Source organism: Camelus dromedarius, chromosome 21, assembly GCF_036321535.1.
Source record: "Camelus dromedarius isolate mCamDro1 chromosome 21, mCamDro1.pat, whole genome shotgun sequence".
Classification (NCBI taxonomy): domain Eukaryota; kingdom Metazoa; phylum Chordata; class Mammalia; order Artiodactyla; family Camelidae; genus Camelus; species Camelus dromedarius.
In genome coordinates, this window is record NC_087456.1 from 4,030,429 (window position 1) to 4,039,660 (window position 9,232).

At 41.1% G+C, this 9,232-nt stretch overlaps 1 long non-coding RNA gene across 1 annotated transcript; it reads left to right on the plus strand.

Moving 5' to 3' along the window:
- The first annotated feature begins 3,270 nt into the window (after positions 1-3,270).
- Positions 3,271-7,152, plus strand: LOC135318742 (uncharacterized). The gene is made up of 3 exons (XR_010377067.1): positions 3,271-3,394; positions 4,138-4,425; positions 6,946-7,152. It is a non-coding gene; the product is annotated as an uncharacterized LOC135318742 (long non-coding RNA).
- The last annotated feature ends 2,080 nt before the right edge of the window (positions 7,153-9,232 follow it).

The window sequence follows — 9,232 nt, forward strand, 5'->3', positions numbered from 1 at the left end:
ACACATTATAATTGTTCAAGTCAGCCATTTTAGCTATTTCTAGAGTTGTGCAACTGTGTCCTCAAAAAGTCCCCTTGTGTCTGTCCATATACAGTTCGCCCTCCCCTCAGTGGTACCCTGATATTATATCTTTTTGTTTTTTTGTCTATCACATCTCAAAAGAATAATTTACACAGGAGTACTAATATAGCTTTGCACTTTTAGAAATGACACACTTAAATATGAAATCAACGGTCATTGCTGAATGTAGGTAGCAGTATCAGACATTGGTGAGAAGAATGGACTTGAGTGTCAGACTGGCTGCAGTCTTACCCAGCTCCACCATTTACCAAGTTCCCCAAATTATTTTCTGCCCCAAGCTCTTTATCTGTTATATGGGGGTAATAATAGCAACTTACAGAGTTGTGAGGATTAAGCAAACAGGGAAACAAAATTTAGTATAGTGGCCAGCTTATGTTATTACCTAAGAAATAGCCTTGCAGGTAGAGAGCAAAATTCAAATCAGTTTCTAAAGCATGTGTAAAATATGATCCAGTTCCTGCCTGGTTTGTAAACACGTATGCCTACTGCAGAATATAAAAGCAGGCTAATATCCAAAGAAAAGATCATTTCTCAGCATTTCTTTCAAAGGTAATTGCAAAATCATTTTTACTAAATTTTCTGTGCCCATCTCTGACAGAGCTTTGACACCAGGGAGGTAATTATCTACTTTTCTGTTAAAATCATGCTGACCATCAGAAAGTGTTCTGAATTATATTTTAGCCTTTATGTTGGGAAATACTGTGAGACTTCTTCTAAATTAATGGGGGGAGGGGCATTCATTGTAGATCTTGTAGCCTGATAAGCCTGCACTAAATTATCATTTTTTAACTTTTAATTAAAGTAATTAATTAATTTTTTGCAGGGGGGTGGTAATTAGATTTTTTTAATTCATTTTATTTTTAGAAGAAGTACTGGGGATTGAACCCAGGCCCTTGTGCACGCTAAGAATATGATCTTTCACTTGAGCTATACCCTCCCCCCTAAATTATCTTTAATAAGGTCTTTTTCTCTGTTTTGTTATTTTCTTTTATGTACAGATGCACAAAGCAGGGTCATCAGAATCCTCTCAATTCCAAAGATGATAATAGTGAAACACATTGCACAGTGACAGTGAATCCTTGGCATATGAAGAAAGATTGTAAAGTCCTGAATGAATTAAGAAGTTATTGTTAAATTAACATACATTTAACCATGGCTCTCTTACCTTTATTTTTCAACTTATAATGAAGATACTCCCCACCTGTCAAGGTTGCTTTGTTTGATATAGGGAATATCTAAAGCCTTTTCTGCAAGTGTTTTAAATAAGTAAGAGCAGGTAATTTATCAGAAGTGTGAATGGTGTAATCTGCTCTGTCTAGTATGGTAGCCACCAGCCACATGTGGCTATTGTGAATTGAGATGTTTTATAAGTGGAAAATACATAATAGATTTTCAAGACTTCGTACAACAAAAATAATGTAAAATATTTATTAATAAGTTTAAAAGTGTTAATCACACTTTTGAAATGATAGTATACTGGCTATTTTGAGATAAATATAATTACTACTGGAATTAATTTCAGTTGTTCCTTTTTATTTTCTAAATGGGATTATTGGAAATTGTGACTTCCACTATGTTTCTATTGACAGTGCTGGCTTGTAAATTATTGCAAATAATATGAAAAGAAAACTTTGATTAAAAATTTTGTAATTGAGTAGTTGATTTACATCCTAGTAGTTTCAGGTGTACAACACAGAGGCTCAACATTTTTATAGATTATATTCCATTTAAAGTCACCATAAAATAATGTCTATTTTTCCCTGTGCTGTATGATGCAGCCCTGTAACCTATCCATTTTATACATATTACTTTTTACCTCTCAATTCCCTACCCTCTTCCTGCCTCCCCTCTCCTCCTTCTCCCCATTGGTAACCACCAGTCTGTTCTGTGTACCTGTGAGTATATTTCTGTTTTATTATTGTCATTAATTTGTTTTATTTTTTAGATATACATATAAGTTAATACATAGAATAATTGTTTTACTTTCTCTGAGTTATTTCACTTAGCATAATACCCTGTAGGTCCATCCATGTTATTGCAAATGGCATTATTTTATCTTTTATGGGTGAGCAGTATTCCATTGTGTGTGTGTGTGTGTGTGTGTATATATATGTATATATACATATTTATATAATATACCACACCTTCAATATCCAGTCATCTGTCAGTGAACATTTGGGTTGTTTCAGTGTCTTGGCTATTGTAAATAGTGCTGCTGTGAACATTGGGGTGCATGTGTCTTTCTGAATTATATTTTTCTCCAGACATATACCCATGAATGGGACTGCTGTATCACACGGAAATCTATTTTTAGTTTTTTAAGGAAACTCTATACTGTCCTCCATAGTGGCTGCACCAATTTACATTCCCACCAACTGAGTAGGAGGGTTCCTTTTTCTCTTAAAAGGTCAAAAATTCTCTACATTTATATACTTTTCTTACAGTTTAGGACACAATTTGGCAAAAGCCAGATAGAATTTAATAGCAGTTAATACAGTTTTTTTTTAAATGGCCATGCATTATGGATATATACGGTCTCTATTTTTGTAGATGCAGAAGTTTTTATAGCTTCACAGACATTTCAGACTTGCAGAGAGAAAAATTTCTTTGCATTTTGCTGAACTTGTCCGGGTGGCTTTATCGAATTTGGTCCAGGCCTGCAGAGGTAAATACACATCCAAACCTGAACCATTTGAATGTCTGCAAGATTTTAAGAGTCTAGAATGTCAGATCTGGACTATAACTCTGGTGAATGACATCAGTGAGTGGACTCAAGAAAACTCCATTTGAGTGCAAAACTTTTCATAAGCCAAAAAAGGCTTTGAAATTGTGGCAAAGCCAGAGACTTTTGTGCACCATATATGGCCACAAACCCATGGGGACAACCACAGGCCTTCTGGAGTGCCAAGGGAATTCCATGTGAGGAGTCCAGCACTCACAGGAATCCAACAAATCTCTGCCTGCCAGAGCACCTTCATTGCTACTGTGCTGTTTTGAGCAAATGTCTTTTCATCAGGTTCAAATTGGTTTGTTGTTATTTTTGCATAAAAAAAATCAAACAACTTCTTGTTCCCTTGGTGAAAGTAAAAGCCTAAAATTTTCTGGTTTCTTTTGACAGAGAAAACATGAGCCTATGAATCTAAAATCATCTATGATGGTCTGCAGCTGGGAGCAACCAGATCAGTGTCAGTCCCTTTGCAGCCATTGTCTGGGAGCCTGCATGTTACCTGGAATGATATTTGAAACATGTCACCCTAGCCATGCCTTTGCTGTGGGCTGGGAGGCGAGTCAGTCAGAATCTGCATTATGGAATGTATGTTTCTGATCCAAAGCTAGGAGATCTTTTCTAATAGCCAGAGAATGTACTCATAAATATATCTATTAATTATGCAAGAACCTTTTTAAAGATTTTTTATCATAAAAATTTACCCACCAAAATTGAAAATGAAAGAACAGTGGAATTAAAAATCATCTGGACCTTAATTGTACATAAAGAATCTTAAAATCCTTCTAAACTTTTTTTGTTCAAATGTAGATATTTTTCCCTTCCAAAAAGGAAAATTATTATTTCACATTTTTTGTTTTTTCCTTTTATTATATATTCCATATCAATAAAAATAATTCTTTTAAATCCCTTTTAAGGTCCATTTAACAATATATTGAACAGATATGTAATTAGTCCTAGGTTTCAGAAATTTAAAAAATTGTCATTACAATACCACTGCAAAGAATATTTTGGTGTTTCTATGTTTAGTTACTAATTTGGACTAAAAATTAAAAAGTTTGCTTTTCTTCATCTAAAACATTGATTATTTTATGAATGAACTGTAAGGATTTTAAATAACTTTTCAGTAATTTCAACAAAGAAATTATCTTTAAGGCAAAAATGTATGATGGTTTGCAAATCTACTTTTATTATATCTTCACTTTTACCAGTGTCATATGTGTGTGTATTTGCACAAGTGCTTTAACTACCAGCAACGTAAGAAAAATCTGTGTACTAAAAATGTGAAAATAGTTAGTTTCCTTGTTTGTCTTTTCATTCTCCCAATATAGGTTTTGGATGACAAGCTTGTATTTGCAAAAGTACACACCCTGTGGGAGGTGCTCTGTACATACACTGAGATACTGCACATAAAATTGCCTCTGAAGCCCAATGATCTGAAAGCCCGGTCCTCAGCCTTTGATAATTTCAGCTGTTTTATGAAAGTCCCCCAAGTGGATAAAAATATCATCAAGCCGGAGCAAGAGTTTTTCATTTCCCTATTTGAGAAGAGCTGCGTGAATGACTTTTATATTCAGGATAGAGATACATTCTTCAATCCAGCCACCAGAAGCCGCATTGTAAGTCTAAACCGAGTTTAGCTGCTGTCTTGGGGGTGATTTAGTACCTGCTGTTGAATTATTAGTGATTTGGTTTGGTTGCTTTGGTTTGGTTTTTAAACGCTGCCTATAAAAAGGAAAAAAAGAGAAAGAAAAGAAATATGCCTACAGATTCCTGTTAGGATAGTAAACAGTGGCTGGTTGGTTACCCTGTATAAACCACACACTCTCTTAGAATCTTTTTAGGTTTACTTCATCTTTTCTCAGATCAAGTATCAAGTAAGGGATAGTGTTAAAAAAAATTTCGGGATTAACAGGCTTGTGAGCTCTGGGATCTGCAAGGCAGTTTTCCTTCCCCATTGTGTAAGTCAAATGGCAGAAATGAAATAAAGCACCTCATATATCCTCTGGTGTTAACAGGAAAAGGCTAATCTTCTTGACCTTGTTTCTTCCTGGGTAAAATGAAGAAAATATGTCAGGAGGCGAGACGCTCACTTAGGGCAAGAACCATGTTGTTTTGTTCACTGCTGAATCCTAGGCACCGGGAAGGCTGAGTTTAACGAGTGAATGAATGAACTGTAGTTCCCCCAGAGTTACCATGTGGGGCAGTGCGGATTAGCAGCTAAGAGCATAGACTCGAGAAGGGAGGGTACAGCTCAAGTGATGGGGTGCATGCTTAGCACGCATAAGGTCCTGGGTTCAGCCCCCAACACCTCCTCTAAAATAAACCAAAAACCCTAATTACCTCCCCACCCCCCACCAGAATTACCTTATTATCTCCCCGCCACCAAAAAAAAAAAAAAGAGAGAAGTGGCCATGAGCGAAGACTCAGTCTGGAACACCTGTGCAGGTTTCTCGCTGTCGACCTTGTAAAAGTCATTTAGCCTCTGTGTTTATCAAGTTCCTCATCAATAAAATGGGGATAATAATAGTACCCACCTCGTAGAGTTGCTATGGGAATTAATGAATCTGTGTCAATGTTAGAACAGCCCTGGCTAATAGTAAGTACTATGCATCTGTCAGCTCTTTTCATAATTATTGACAGATGTTATTATCAACCAAAGAAGTATTAGTTCTTTGTAAGGGAAATGCATGTTAGACCATTTCATTTATCATTTTCTGTAATTCAGGCTTTTTCCCTCTGAAATACCATTTTCTGTCTGTGCACTAGGAAGCCACAGGGCTTTCCAAATTTCATCTGTCTGGGTTCTTGTCATGATGGCAATACTGCAGAGTGTTGCCTCAAATTCAGGAGCACTTCTCTAACTGATAACATCTTGCATGAAATGAAGTTTTTAAAATGTAACGGCTTCAGACACTTAATGATACCATAAATGCAAGGATGTTATATCTAAGCTCTTTAAATAAATCCTGTCATTGAAATAAAGGAAATACTATATTGTAGCACTCTATGACTTTGTTATCTTTGCTATCCATTTATCTGACTCTCTAAGACCAAAGAAAGCAAAGACTGAGATTGATCGTTACTACTATGTGGTACACGTATTTGTGGATGAAGACAATACTGAAATACACTGTTTAAGATATTAAAATGGACACTAAACAGCTGCTTGATGCACATGCATGAACAGAACAGGGAGCTGGGTGCAGGGAGCAGACACTGAGCTTCCTGGATCAGAGACCCAACATAGCAGTCCAGCCCAGCAGTCCACCTGTTTTATATTTATGTCCCTGCAAAATTAGCAGTGAGAGTCTGAAATGAACTTTGGGGACACTGGCAAACAGCTGTCATGATTACTAATGTGGGACACCAGGATTCTACAGTGTTTAGTTGGCATCTTCGCACAACCAGTTCTTTTCCACTAAAGCCTCTAGTAATTGCTGGTCCCACATCCAGGCTGAGGAATCATCTCATGTGATGTTTGGGAGGGAGGCAAGTGGAGTAAGGACCCATGTTAAGGCTGGGTGGGTAATAATCTGGTTCTAGTACAGGAAAAAGGAAAGTAGGTCAGGTGGGAAGGAGAATTACTGGATTTAAATTTTGTTTCTTGAGTAAGCTAAATACATATCATCATGTCAAGTTTCTTTGTTTATATTCCATGTGCTGTCACCGAATAACTACTGAATTGTGGGGACAAAAAAGCCTGGGTTTTAGAATTGACCCTGCCCCTATCCAGCCAGAGTCCAAGTACCTCTGGGGGTCCAAGGAGGGGGCTGCACCATCAGGTGTCCCTCCACTGCAGCAGTTTGGGCACTTGGGTGGCCTAGATTTTTGGCTGTGGAAGACTGGCCCGGTTGTAGGACATTAAGCATCTGCAAGGCTCTCACCAGGTACCCATGGTGGTCCCAGGACTGTAACATCCAAGCGTTCCTTTCCACCCACGTTTGCAAATGACCCTCAAGGGGTTAGTATTAACCCTGGGTGTGAATTATGAAAAATTATATGGTACCTCCATCCCTTCTGGCAAGTGAGGGCCCCTTATTTACAAATGAACACGAAGTGTTAGCACCACATTTTAACAACAGAAAATGTGAAAACGTGGTGACAGTGATGCTCACCTGTTTGCTTATGCTTCCCAGTGCAACTTCAGCCTCCATCAGAGGACCTCAGCTGCCCCAGCGAACAGGGCCTTCTGTACAGGGAATGGGCTCCTCCTCGAAGCATAGACAAGAAGCAGCCCTTAGATCTCATCATGTGAGCTGCTGTGGAGAGCAATCCAGTGGGAAGGGCTCAGGGTTGCCCTCATGGCATCTGAGTGTGACAGTCCTCCAAGAGTGTTATCAACCAGGAAGTTCACAGGAACTCTGAGCTTTGTTGCCCCAAGTCTTTACTGGAGGCTTTATTACAAAGACATGATTTACTGGGTCACTACCGACATGGCTAACCCAAACCCTAACTGTAACTCAAACCTTTACTTAGCCCTAACCATTGAGCCCATTCCTCTCCTGGTGGTCACTCATTTGTCACAAAGCTCAAAGCCCCACTCCTCTAATCACATGGTTGGTGTCTCTGGCTGGCCAGTTCCAATCCTGAGTCATCTCATGAACACAAGCCATCCAAGGGTCCACCATGAATAGAAAAGACACTCCTATCTTGGGAAATTTCAAGGCTTTAGGGGTTGCCATCCAGGAACTGGGACCAAAGACCTACCAAATTCTTCATCAAACAGGAGTAAATGTTAGATTTCACTTAAATTATAAAATAAGAGACGGAGGACGGAGAAGATGGAGGAGTAGAGGGACGCTCGTGGCTCACCCTCTCCCACAGATACAAGACCCACATCTACGGACCCACTCAGCCAACCAGAGAACCTGCGGAACTCCGACAGAACATCGCCCTCTTCAAAAGATAAAGACACCAAAAATCTGGCAGGAGAAAAGGAAAAAAGAAAGAGCAAAAGGCAAAGCAGCGCGGGATGGGTCCCGTGGGGAGGGAGTGGCAAAGGAGGACTGGCGCTCGCTCGCTGGGTCTCCCCTCTCCAACTGAGAGGCCAGCAGGATGGAGGGGGATCCGCCGAGGCTCGGATCTGTACAGAGCAGACCTAGACTGACAGAACTAATTTAAACGGGCACAGAGGGTCCCCCCGACACCCAGCCTGAGACGAGCCGGCAGCGGCGGGCAGGGCCAGGCTGCACAAGCCGGGCGGAGGACAGAAGTGGCTGCACGGAGGCAGCCCCGGGGGAACGCAAGGTGCTGCGCGCCGTGGCTGTGGGTGCACAGGGCAGAACAACCTGGGCCCTCCATAAAACACCACGGTTGATGTGCTCTCGGGGGAAGGGTGCATACCCCATCTCGGAAAACCTGTGGAAACTTTTCGGGGGAAGAGAGGTGGGGCTCAGGCACAGCAGCCATATCGCTATATCCTCCGGCGCTAAGCACCCAGGCGGGGGCGGGAGCGAAACCTGCATCTGCACCGAAGGGCTTAGCAGCCTCAAAGGCCAGACTGAGACTGGCCTACAGCCCGGGGCAGATAGGATCCTTTCATCCTGGTGCCTCAGATAACTTGCTCCACAAAGACAAACAAGGAGCTGGGTTTTGGCTCGGAGCAGGGACAGGGCTGTCCCTCGGTCTTCCCCGAGCCCACCTGCGGAGCGCCGACCAGGGCGGAACGCGCAGCCGCACAGAGCAGCGGAGCTACCGGTGGCGCAGGTAGAGGGAGAGTGGCCCCCCCGCCTCTTGGGCAGGAACAGAGCCCCTGACCGAGGTGCTGGGAGGGGGCACGACCCGCCCTCCTACCCGGCCAGTCTGCAACATCTGACTGCGGCATCCGGAGGGGCAGCGACCCGCCCGCCCACAGCAGAGGAGAGCTGCACCTGACCCAGTGTTAGGAGGAGGCGCGATCTGCTTGCCGACAGGTGCTGGGAGCAGCACAGAAGAGGGCGCCAACGGAGGGCCTCTGAAAACAGCAAGCTGAGCTTCCAAAACAGGACGAAGACAGAAAGACTTCACATTAAAAGCACACAGACTCCAGGAGAACACCGACAACCCCCCCTTTTTTTCTTTTTTTATATCTGTTCTTACCTGTTCTATTTTCTATTACTCTCTTAATTTTTACTTCTTAATTCATTTCTATTTCTCTTGGGTTTTGATGTCCTGTTATTGATTAGACAGAGGTTTCAAATACATCTATTCATCTCCCCCTACTTTTTAAAAGGTTTTAAAAGGACATCTCAACCCGATTAATACTCTGCTTCAACTCGCTCTTCTATTATTCATTATACACTGTTTTCAAACCCTCTTTCTCCCTTCTTTTAAAATTCTTTCTCTCTCTCTTTTATTTTTTTTTCTTTTTTTCCTAAGTTCTATTCCTAAATAGGCATTAGATAGATAAAACCCTTAAGGACCATAATAGACAACTGATACTCC